Below are 13,032 nucleotides of genomic sequence, written 5' to 3'. Positions count from 1 at the left end.
GCTCACCACCTGGACAAAAGCCTCAAAATGATGCACAGATCTCTGCACCAATAGAGGAGAGCTCTCAACGGTTAAGTAAAGGGTAAAGTAAAAACATTTTATTGAACTTGAAAAACATTATTAACTTTTTCATATAAAATAATAATGTAAATTCATTTGATATATGTATTGTGAAGGTAGGACAAAAATAAAGAACTGCAACAGCACTATTAACTTATTTTTTATTTAAAATGTATGTAGTTTGAATATATTAAATTAAAATACTTTTCTGAAGTTTAAATTAATAAAATACTACTTAAATAAAAATATATATTTTTTATTATATAAAACAATTTAATAACCTCAACTATTGTATCTTTTGATATCTGTATTATCCTTTTTATATTTAAAAATCTGAGAAGGTAACATTTCATAGTAATTTATTGTGTGGCCATAATTTGATTTGTTTATACTCCCTGTTTTATGTATTGTTTATAAACTGACATGTACTTCTCAATAAACATATACCAAAAAAAAAAAAAAAACAATTTAATAAAAGTGGCATATAAAATGTAACGTTACATTGCTTTTTAAATCGACAAACATCATTAAAAGGTCTTAAAATAAAATAATAAATTTGTTTTATTTTGAGATAATTCATTTACCATTAAATTAAGTGTAATTATATTTTAAACAAGTTTAAATAATTTTATTTCACGTTATTTCATATGGCGTTTTATTTTAAGTCCCTACTTCTGTTATTTAAATGGGAGGGAGTTGCAGTACCAGTGACTGACCTGTGTGGTGCTGGACTCACACTACCTCGGAGCTGGAGCACATTTACTACTGCATTGGGTACTTTTTGGCTGTTGTAACTTTAGAAGTGCAGTTTGTCAGTGGCAATGGGCTTAAGTGTTTTGTGAGTGGGAGCATGTTCCTCTCTATACCCCTCATCCTCCCCAAGGGAAAGATAGAATAGGTGGAGGTAGTGATTTATACTTGTAGTTCCGTGAATTTCATTTGGTAGTATACTTTACATACTACAAAATGCAATTTGTGAATTGGGTCCATAATGTCTCGTTAAATAATGCCCATTTCCATGTGTTGACTTTGTATTACTTACCAATAAAAGGTCTAAATTGTGTAATAAATGCCACTCTTAAGATGACAGCATTTGCATGCATGCATAAAGGAAGCCTGCATCTGTTCTTGCACTTTTCATAAACACGAGTATGCACAGTGTCGTACTTTAATATTCGGGACCGCGTAGGGGACAGGGCCCTACCCCTGTCTATCTCGGTATTAGCAAACCGCAAATGGTAAATGCGGCATGTACGAGTGCTTTATATATCGTTCTAGCTATGAATGCACTGTGTACACGTTATTCTGCTTCACTACGCGGGTTCCATTTTGGAAGCAGTGGCCATCTTGTCATTGCCCTCACATAGGCTATAATGGAGTAAATACGGGCCTCACAGTACATGGGCTTTCCCTCTGACTTCTCTTTGACCTGGGCAGCTGGCTCTGCTGCCCCAGGTCAAACCGGTCTCACGAGCTCCCCTTCCTCCGTCCACCTGTGATTAGCATCAGGGCTTGACCCGTCATAAAACCCTTTCATTCTACACAATCCCCCGGCTAATCTCTTTCACACCTGCTTGTTCCTGCTTTATGACTTGTTTCCCAAAACAGGAGATGCTCATGTTTATTGGGGGGTCTATTGACATCCGATGTGGGATCTGAACCTTACTGTGTAAATCATTGTGGGCTGGCCGAACTGGAATGTGGGATGGTCATCATGACTCTGCTTTTTCGTTTGTAATGTATACTTGTAATGGCCATATCGTAAACCAAGGAATGTGTGCCTGGAGCATGATATTTTGTACTTAAGGAGAAGCCCGCGCCTATGATTTTCAGCAGTCTCCTGAGAACATACACGCTGTTGTACTTCTAGGATACCTGTAATTGGTCTGCAGCCAATAAACGAATCTTTGACTTCACCCAGAAGACTCTGTGTTTCTGTAGGTCTGGAACAGGGTGAACCCAGAAGTCATAGGGTGTGTGCCCCTGCACCGCTGGGTCTAAAATACCCGGTACTTCAGTTTGGCGCCCAACTCGGGACGATTTCAGCGGTACCAGTCCAAGCCAGAGGTTCGTGAGGAGCTTCGTGTGGAAAATCTGGAGGAAGGCCGCCACTTCATCGACCCCTGCATGTCGACGTGGTCCGAAAGTCTTTTCTGCGAGGTTCTCCGCGTCCCGACGGCTACGAAGGACTGCTGCCCTGATTAATCGACCTGTTTTGGACCCTTGACGAATCTGAGAGAGCGAAACAATCGAGAGAGTCTTCTGGTGACGCCATCGATCAGCAATATTCAGTTAAGTATAAGTGGAGCGTCTCCTATTTTGTTTTTGGTATCCTTCGGGATCGTTTGATTTGGTAATTTGGTACTTTGGAGTTTGCAAACGCCAAAGCCAGAGGACTCGTGTATTCACGAGACTATCGTAATCGATAATCCTTTGACGTTTGGATCTAGACTAGCGAGCAAAGATGCCTGGTTCTGGACTATTTGGTAGATTATTCTGTTTGGGTTGTGGAAAAGATTTCCAGCTAGAGGAATCATGTCCGGTTCCTCCGGTTGGAACTCCAACTTATGAGCTCTATGTAAAACATGGCGTAGGCCCCATTGCATATAACGAAGTATGGATCCACTACACCAGGAAAGATGGTGTTTTAAAATGGCCCCAAAATGGTAGTTTTGATACCGATATTTTAGATAATTTGGAAATTAAATTGTTTAAGAAGAAAGCCCGGCCGGCGATGTTTGACTCTTTCCGCTTATGGCGAAAGGAAGCCAAACAAAAGGAAATTAAGTTAGCGAAAAAGAATAAGAGAGAGAAAGGTATGACAGTAATGCAAGCAGCTGTACAATTTAAAGACAATGAGGAGGAGCAGATGAGTGAGCAATTGCACAGGCAGCGCAAGTTAGGGATTGACAAATGTTACCCAGCTTTACCATATTCTAAGCAGAATGAGTTAGAAGAAAAGGAGAAAGATCCCCTGATGTCACATTTGTTGAGTTCGCCACCCCCGTATGCTCAAAATGCCACGGCGCCTCCCCAGCTTGTAAATATGCCACCTCCAGTGAATATACTGCAAGCCTTGCCGCAACCGCCAGTTGCTTTGCAGCCGGCTCCTATCCCTGTAGCGCAGCCCTCTCAAGGGCCGCCAGTTGTGCTTCCAACTGCCTCCGCACTTCCTGCGACTTTGCCTAATATAGCAGCTGCCTCCCCTGACACTCTTCCTTCCACCACTCCAGTACCTGTCTCTACATCCTCTTTTCTTCCCTCTGTTTTTCCCCCTGTTCTCGCCTCAGCTTCTCCTTCAGCGCGACAGCGCTTAGCTAATGTGGTTACTACATTAATGTCTCCTCTCTTTGAGTCATCTGGTGCGACTCCTGGTTTACAGCGTAAGCAATTGCGTAGCCAATTGCCTAACCCTGATGAGAAAAAGGTAATAGATAACATGGCGCGTAGATGGATTGTTTTTCCTTCACTGTACGATGTGGAATCAGTTGTCAACGTTTTCCATCAATGGGATGCCCCAAAACAGAGATATGTGTTTGAGAAAATGTGGGAAATTCTCTGTGAAGAATTGGAGGATAGTGGTAAAAATCCGAACCCGCAGGAATTGTGTAGAGTGAGATTTGATTTTGGAACTGGTATAATTGTGGACCGCGGGGTAGATAAAGCAGTTGCGGTTGTATTGTCCTTTAGGAATGATGATTGCCAACAATCATTGTTTGAACAAGATGCCCTTGTGGGGAAAAAGGTAAAAGCGCGACAATACCCTATGAGAGAAGTTCCCCCGGTATGGAAGGAAGCGGTTGCAGCTGCCGGTGGTAACCCCGCTGTGGCAGCGCATTTCCAGCGTGTTTGGGTGCATGTTCCATGGAAGCGCTCTGAGGTGTTAGCGCTTAAGCAGTCCTTGCCTGATCCCCGTAAAAACCCAGCAGGTTATTATAAAGAGTTGTCACAGACGGCAGGGTCATGCATTATGAATCTGGCCGACATAGACATGTTGTTTGGTAATGTTGTTCCACAGCCTCTATGGGGATCAATTCGTAATGTAGATCACAATGCAGAACTAGGGGATACATGGGCTAACATTGTTGCTGCTGATGCTAGACAACTGGTGGCGCGAAACCAGAACCTTTAGTAGCTGAACTGCCTGGTAGAATTATCACGTATATGAAGACAATAATGCCTGCGATGCGCGTAAATTGGGACAAGTTATCTGCATGCAAGCAGAAGAAAGATGAGACAGTGTCAGACTTCTTTACTAGGTTTGAAGAAACGTTTATTGATCACAGTGGGCAGGATATGAGTACTGAGGGTGGCCAACGGCTGTTTGTGGATAAGTTTGTGCAGAATTTACTTCCTGACCTGTGTAAAAAGTTAAAAGATTCAGAACGTTCTTGGGCTGTTTCTTCTTCAGCGCAAATACTGGCTACTGCACAGTATTATGAAAATAGAGATAAAGACGAGAAAGATAGAACAGAAAAGAAAACGAAGGAACTAAAGACAAAGGTCCTTTTACAGCAGGCCTATCCGCCACGTGGAGGTCAGAATAATTATAGGCAACCCCAAGGTGTCTATCACCAACCCCAACAGTTTCAGAACAATCAGCAAATGAATGGGTATTACCAACCACGTGTCCCTGTAGGTCCCAACCAATGTTCATACTGCAAAGAGGAAGGTCATTTTAAATACAGTTGCCTAAATTGATGCAGCGTAACGGCAATATGTATGGCGCCAGAGGTAGGGGTGGTCAGCAAGCTCCTAGAGGCAGAGGGCGTGGAAGTGTTCCCCAGAACGCGCGTCCTCTGCCGCCTCAAAATACCATCAATAGCTTTGATCAGCAAGCTAACGTGATTAGTAATACGGCCCAGTATTATAATAATGATTATTATGCAGAGGACGGTGATGCAGAAAATAATGATTATTAGGACAGCCATAGACAGAGAGAGGGAGTTGTTTCAGTGCCAGTGGATCAGAGTGGACCGTATGTTGAGGTGACTACAGCAAATGTAACGGAGCCTTTTCTGCTAGACACTGATGCTGCAAAGAGTTCAATCATGCATTCAAAACTCCCTGGCGCACCTTTGTCTGGCGATATCAATGTTTCGGTAGGTTTTTCTGGCGCCCCAGTTAGGAACCCGATTTCTAGTCCCATGTCACTTTCTGTTGGACCTTGCGAGCTGAAAGCACCCCTGATTCTGACAACAGGTTGTGGTGAGAATTTGCTGGGATTAGATTTGTTGAAAAGATTGCATGCTACACTGTATTGTTCTCCTTCAGGAGTACAACTTACATTAGGCAAGAAAGTGATTTCTCCAATGTACTTGTCTAAAAATACAATGCCACCTGAATTGTCATCCCTTCCGGATGCCCTTTGGGCTACTGGTCCCAATGATGTGGGCCTCTTGGAGATACCGCCATATGTGGTGACTTTAAAGGCTAATGTCAGACTGCCACGTATTCCCCAGTACAAGATCTCTAATGAAGGGCAGAAAGCATTGTTGGACATTGTCAGCGACTTGATTAATAAGGGTGTGATTGAAGAGACAAGAGGCAACGTTTGCAATAGTCCGATTTTACCTGTCTTAAAACGAACTGATCCTTCACAGCCACCTGTTTACAGATTTGTGATCGATCTCAGAGAGGTTAATAAGATTGTTGTGCCACAGTTTCCGGTTGTCCCCGATATAACCGCCTTGTTAACGATGATTCCAGCCTCTGCTGCATGGTTTTCAGTGATTGATTTAAAGAATGCTTTCTTTAGTATCCCAATTGCAGAAGAGAGCAGAGACATTTTTGGTTTTAGTCTGGGAGGCCGAAGCTTCCGCTTCAAACGCGCTCCCCAGGGCTACTGTGAAAGTCCATCAATATATAGTCAAGCTTTGAAAGCGCAGCTTGATGCACTTGTTTTACCTAGTGGCGCTATCCTGATTCAGTACGTGGACGATTTACTAATCGCTGCGGATACTGAAAAGATCTGTAAAGAAGCCACATTGTCACTATTGCGTCATTTATCCGCTTTCCATCACAAAGTGTCTCTCTCTAAGCTGCAATATTGTCGACAAGAAGTGACCTACTTAGGTCATCTCTTATCGAAGGAGGGAAGGAAACTGACCCCAGAAAGAATTCAAGCCATTGCACAGTTGAGTGTGCCAAAAACACAGAGAGAAGTGCGTGCTTTCTTGGGCATCACTTCATACTGTAGGCATTGGATCCCTAGTTTTTCTTTATTGGCAAAACCTTTAGTAGCCTTAACATGCAAAGACACACCGAATCCTATCCCATGGTCTGAAGAGTGCCAGAAAAGTTTTGTGGAATTGCATAATGCATTGTGTTCAGCTCCTGTGTTGGGCACTCCTGACTACAGCAAACCTTTTACATTGTATGTTCACGAGAAAGATGGATGTGCGTTATCAGTGTTAACACAGCCTTTTGGCAACAGACCGCGCCCATGCGCATATTTTTCATCAACCTTGGACCCTGTAGCAAGGGCATTGCCAAGCTGTCTGAGAGCGACAGCTGCTGCAGCGATGTCTATCCGACAATCTGCTGGTTTGGTAATGGACAATACATTGATTGTTATGGTTCCACACGCTGTAGACACATTATTAAATAGGACCAAGACACAACACTTGACTAGTGCGCGATTATCAGGTTATGAACTTACACTGTTAGCAAATCACATACACATAAAGAGATGCAATACGCTGAATCCAGCCACATTGTTGCCAATTCCAGCAGACTCAGATGAGATTGAGCAACATGACTGTCTGTTCAGAACAGAAGAAGAGACGAAAGGGAGAGTAGATCTAAAAGATACTCCCCTGACTGAGTGTGATGGCACTTTATGGGTAGATGGTTCATGTTTCAAGCTCCCTAATGGTGACACGACTGCTGCATATGCTATCACGACTTTGCACACGGTCGTGGAAACTGCACGAGTGCCACATAATTCGGCCCAAGCAGCGGAATTAATCGCCCTCACGAGAGCGTGCGTGTTATCTGAAGGAATGAGAGTGAATATATACACAGATAGCCAGTACGCCTTTGGCGTGGCTCATAATTTTGGGCGATTGTGGAAGGAGCGTGGGTTCCTGACGTCGCATGGAGCTAAAATTCAGAATGGCAAGTTGGTGAATGATATCCTTGAGTCACTGACCCTACCGTTGCAAGTTGCGATCATGAAATGCAGTGCGCACAGGAAAGTCACTGATGATGTTGGACGTGGGAATGCGTTTGCTGATGAGACCGCAAAAGAAACAGCACAGAATGTGAAGACTAGAATGTATGTTGCAGGCCCCGCAAGATGGGTTAATGATGTGGGAATGTGTGAGAACACAATAGAGAGTGTGAAGTCGCTTCAAGCTGAAGCCACAGAGGAAGAGTTAAGCAAGTGGAGAGAAAGTATGGGTAAGTTGGATGAGAATGGTTGTTGGATTGATCTGACAGAACATAGGCGATGGTTGTTGCCTGATGCATATGTACTTCCAGTGGTTACTATGGCACATGGAATGGCACATATCAGTACGAAAGGTATATGCAAGTTATTGGCTCCAGTATGGCAGAATGCTGGGATTCCCAAGTGTGCAGAGAATGTGGTCAAGAATTGCATAGTATGCTTGAAGTACAACCCTGGTAGGGGAACCCCAACTCCAGCTGGTCACTTTGCACCCCCATCATGTCCATTTGAAGTTTTGCAGCTGGACTTTATTCACATGGAAAGGTGCAACAACCTGAAATATGTACTGGTGGTTGTTTGTGCTTTCTCAAAATGGATAGAGGCTTATCCTCTGAAAGATAACACTGCCCTATCCACAGCCAAAGCCCTTGTGAAGGAATTTTTCCCTAGGTTTGGGATGCCAAGAATGGTGTGGTGTGATAATGGAAGTGAGTTTGTGGGTAAAGTGATGAAGAATGTATGTGAAGGGCTAGGGATAAAGCAGAAGTTCCATGCTGCAAATCACCCCCAATCAGCTGGATTAGTAGAACGCTACAATGGAGCCTTAAAGCTCAAGCTGGCCAAAATCCAGGCGAGCACCGGTCTTAAATGGCCTGACGCTCTGCCTTTAGCACTCCTGTCCACCAGAATGACCATACACTCACGAGTGGGACTTAGCCCTTACGAGGTTGTTTTTGGCCGTCCAGCCAACGTATGGGGTGTACCGAGGCCTACGAAGTTCAGTGAGATAGAGCGTCCAGTACTGCTTGATTACCTGTATGATTTGACTGTTAAACTGCGTGTTTTGCACCAACAGGTACATGATACTCTTCCCCAAGCTTCTGAACCTCCTGGACACCCTATCAACCCTGGTACGTGGGTGCTAGTCCGAAATTTCCAGCGCAAGAGCAACGACGAGCCTCGCTGGATCGGCCCTCATCTTGTTCTTCTTTCGACAAGATCAGCAGTGCGAGTGAAAGGGAAGAAGCACTGGATCCATGGTACCCACTGTAAAGTAGTCCCTTTGCCTCTGCCATATGACCAGTGGGTCAAGGAGGGTATCGCCGACTCTGAGACAGACACTGTACCTCGTTTTGTACCATTCAGTGACTCACGCATAAGAGGCACAGTTTCAGACCAAGAGAGTGACAATATTCTGCAGGAAGCTGTGCCACCATCAAATCGACTGGACACCACTGAGCCTGAACTTTTGTTTCAAGACCAAACAGCACCTGGCCGTCTCCGCTATAATTTGAGACCTAGGCCCATGGACAAATAAAGATTTCCTCACTATTTCCTTTTTGACATTTTTTGCTCTCCCGTCTGAAGGACTTTCTTGATTTTTGTTTTTTGAACCACCATCTGGGTTCTGCCGCAGGGTTGCGGTGCCAAGACTTTGGGGTACAGGCCGAAGACGCTAGGTCAACGGTTCTGGTTGGTCTAGGGCGTTTCCCTGGACTGACAGGCGTACTCCTTAGCAGAAGAAACTCATCCACCGCGAGCGGCCCGAGTAGAGGATGGAGTTTTTTAAGATGGAGAGACCGATTGAGGAAATTAACTTTAACGCAAGGATGTGTAGAATTGTAAAAAGTAAATGTTTTGTCTTTTTGTGCCTTTTTACACTGTGTAGCATAATAATGTTTATTGTAGGATTTGTGTTCTTCTCCGCCCAAAAGCCCATTACACCCACTGAACAGCCTATACCTCTTTCTACTGCCTCCTCTCACTCTTTTCACCCTTTGCCTGAGCACGAACAGACCAGACGATCGGAGTTCGTAAATAACTCGTTTATCCAACTCTTGCACCAGCACCAACTAGTAATGAATACGACCAATTGCTGGGTGTGTGGGTTAATGCCACATACCATTAACAAGGGTATTCCCTACCTGGTGCTGCCGTATAGTTACAATGGATCGTCATGGGCATTCCAGACCATGTTTCTCTATGCTCTAGATACATATTCCCCTCGCCAACCGCGTTCCATCAGACCTATCACCAATAATAAGGCTTTGATAAAAGGAGTTGCCGATATGAGTAGGGATATCGATGCATACTCATCCATTCCCAAAGAAGAGTTGAGACCTTATGTAGGATGGAACGCGACGGGGTATAGTATTAGTCTGGGTGAAAGGCAGCGAAAAATCTCATCTCCAATCTGGGTCGTACCCCACATGGGTCGGTTCTGCTTACAGGGTAATGGTCAGAATCCTAGAGCTCAACTGGGAAGAAGTGACTGTACTGAAACGTACACTTTCCCGTCACAGTTTTCCCCTGCGTTTTTGGCTGCCAAGGGCACATATTTCATCTGTAATGACCGAGCATATACATGGTTGCCCCCTGATTTCTCGGGCACATGTTATATTGCGAACTTGCTACCGCCAACATTTACTGCTGCCTCTGACTATCACAAGACCAGAGTTGTGAGAGGTGTGATTAGTAAGGAGGATACTGCGGGTCAGGAAGCAGGAGACTTCTTTTTGGGTTTCCTGCCGTTTTGGGGACCTATGGTGAATAGTAGGAACCTGAGACAGCTGACTCGTGTGGTTGAATCCACTGTCAATGTAACGGCTGGTGCCCTTAGTAATCTGACGGCTGAGCTCCAAGCGGATCGCCTTATGACTTTGCAGAACCGCATGGTTCTAGACGTTATTCTTGCAGACCGCGGTGGGGTATGCAAGGTCATCCAATCCAGTTGCTGCATTTTCATACCAGATAATGCTCCAACAGTGTATCAAGCCATCTCCAAACTCCATAAAATATCTGAATCCATACACGTGGATAAGGGAGATTGGTCACTGGTGGGGTGGTTCTGGGAATTGATATCTGCCTGGGGTTGGAAAGTTCTGATGGTCATTGGAATGATCTTAGCCATTCTTTTCCTGTTCTGTCTGTGCATACAGTGTGCTCCTGCGATATGTGGTTTCTGTGCTACCTTATGTATAAGGAAACCTGTTTCGAGGGACGAGCTAAGTAATAGGATGATGCTACAGCAACATCTCCATGACTTTGTGAACATTGACCTAGACTCGGATTAAGATGAGTATAGTGATTGCCTATGTAAGGGCAAAAGGAGGGTCTGTCGTACTTTAATATTCGGGATTGCGTAGGGGACAGGGCCCTACCCCTGTCTATCTCGGTATTAGCAAACCGCAAATGGTAAATGCGGCATGTACGAGTGCTTTATATATCGTTCTAGCTATGAATGCACTGTGTACACGTTATTCTGCTTCACTACGCGGGTTCCATTTTGGAAGCAGTGGCCATCTTGTCATTGCCCTCACATAGGCTATAATGGAGTAAATACGGGCCTCACAGTACATGGGCTTTCCCTCTGACTTCTCTTTGACCTGGGCAGCTGGCTCTGCTGCCCCAGGTCAAACCGGTCTCACGAGCTCCCCTTCCTCCGTCCACCTGTGATTAGCATCAGGGCTTGACCCGTCATAAAACCCTTTCATTCTACACAATCCCCCGGCTAATCTCTTTCACACCTGCTTGTTCCTGCTTTATGACTTGTTTCCCAAAACAGGAGATGCTCATGTTTATTGGGGGGTCTATTGACATCCGATGTGGGATCTGAACCTTACTGTGTAAATCATTGTGGGCTGGCCGAACTGGAATGTGGGATGGTCATCATGACTCTGCTTTTTCGTTTGTAATGTATACTTGTAATGGCCATATCGTAAACCAAGGAATGTGTGCCTGGAGCATGATATTTTGTACTTAAGGAGAAGCCCGCGCCTATGATTTTCAGCAGTCTCCTGAGAACATACACGCTGTTGTACTTCTAGGATACCTGTAATTGGTCTGCAGCCAATAAACGAATCTTTGACTTCACCCAGAAGACTCTGTGTTTCTGTAGGTCTGGAACAGGGTGAACCCAGAAGTCATAGGGTGTGTGCCCCTGCACCGCTGGGTCTAAAATACCCGGTACTTCAACAGCGACACACTTACAATGAAATAGTTGACCAGTCTCGCCAATACCTGCAAGACAGAAAAACACGTGTCACCTGGTTTAAACTGCAGTGGGACACGCTCTAACCCTCCATAAACCAGATTATAACGTTTTTCCTTCAGCTTGATGCCCATGCACACCAACAAACCAGAACTGCGGTCTTGATTCTCAACAGTGAAACACTCCTCATGAAAACCACCGAACAGAAACATGCTCTTCCACCTAGAGCAAAATGGTTTCTGTCCAACAATCACATTTGTAGTGTGCTCCAGGTTATGAAGCATTACATAAAGGGAACTACAATAACAGCATTATGCATGGATGATAATCCCAGTACTGGGTGTCCAGGAGCTGTGCTCTTTGCAGTCCTGAACCTCCAACTCACCACTGGTACTAAACGTGTTTGACTCTATTTGCAAGAGGTACTTTCCCGTCATAAATGTGCGGTCACTGTATTTTAAAGAAGTCCCTTTTTGCACTCACCCACTAGTCGGTAAAACGTGTCACTTGCAGAATTTCTCCAGGGTGTTCACTCTTACCGTAGCTCTCCAATGTCTTTATGAGGCATCTTATGCAGGTAATCCTTCAACACAGATATGTGCAAATAATACGCAAATAGACCTAGTGGAAAAGAATGGAGCTGTCATTTTAATGGGCCAAGATACAGATCATGTTGATTGGCTATGAAACTGAAGTAAGCTTCTCTGATAACGGGCCACAATGGTTGAATGCAGCCAAATGTTCTGTGCATAAAGTGGGGAAAGTAGAGACCCTTAGCCTGCGGTTCCTCACGACCTCCCTTTTCCCATCAGATGTCAGCAGTAATGCAGAATACCAGTTTTCAGTTTTTAATGCTGAGCATGGTCTTGTTTCTGCTGCAAATGGAATTCTGTGTAGTGCTTCCCAGAGCTTTAATTCTGTTCCATCCAGATTAACGCATCAACATGCATTGTGATGTAAATTGTACAAAATGTATGTTGGAGATGCAACCAAAAGAAGACGCATGTACTCAACAGCAGCACCTGTATTCATGGGTATCTTTATTAAACAAACGACTGTTCAATATGTCCCAGAAACACGTTTTCAACGCAGAGGATAAAATATCCTGGTATATAAAACAATGTCAGTGCAATTGCTAAATCTTATTATTAATGTATTATGTTTATTTGTACAGGCGGAAAAGCTAACAGTGGATTCTTATTCACCAGTATTGTAGATCAAACCATACTAAAACTCATTGCACAGTAAAATGGTTTCACATGGAAGCTAAACTGCGCTGTCTCTTTAAGTCAACCAAAGCGATTCACAGTTCCAAAATCCGGTAAAATGGTAGGTAGTTCATTAGTTAATATTAATAGTCAACCGAAAAAAATCGGATCGAAAACTATCCGTTTCTTTCAGGCCTTTGTCTGAACGGACTGTTGTTCATGAATGTATTTAAAATAAGAATGGTGGAGAGCTTGTGCTGCATGTTAGTATCCGTGGGGCAGCATTACTATACTTTGGCACATTGGAACACAGCAACCAAAGCTGCTGCACTGCACTGCGTCAAAGGGTGAGAGGAAAACAGTGCCAGATCTACTAAGAT

This window comes from Triturus cristatus, chromosome 5_2, assembly GCF_964204655.1.
Source record: "Triturus cristatus chromosome 5_2, aTriCri1.1, whole genome shotgun sequence".
Classification (NCBI taxonomy): Eukaryota; Metazoa; Chordata; class Amphibia; order Caudata; family Salamandridae; genus Triturus; species Triturus cristatus.
The sequence above is the reverse complement of the archived record's forward strand: the minus strand, read 5'-3'. Positions refer to the sequence as shown.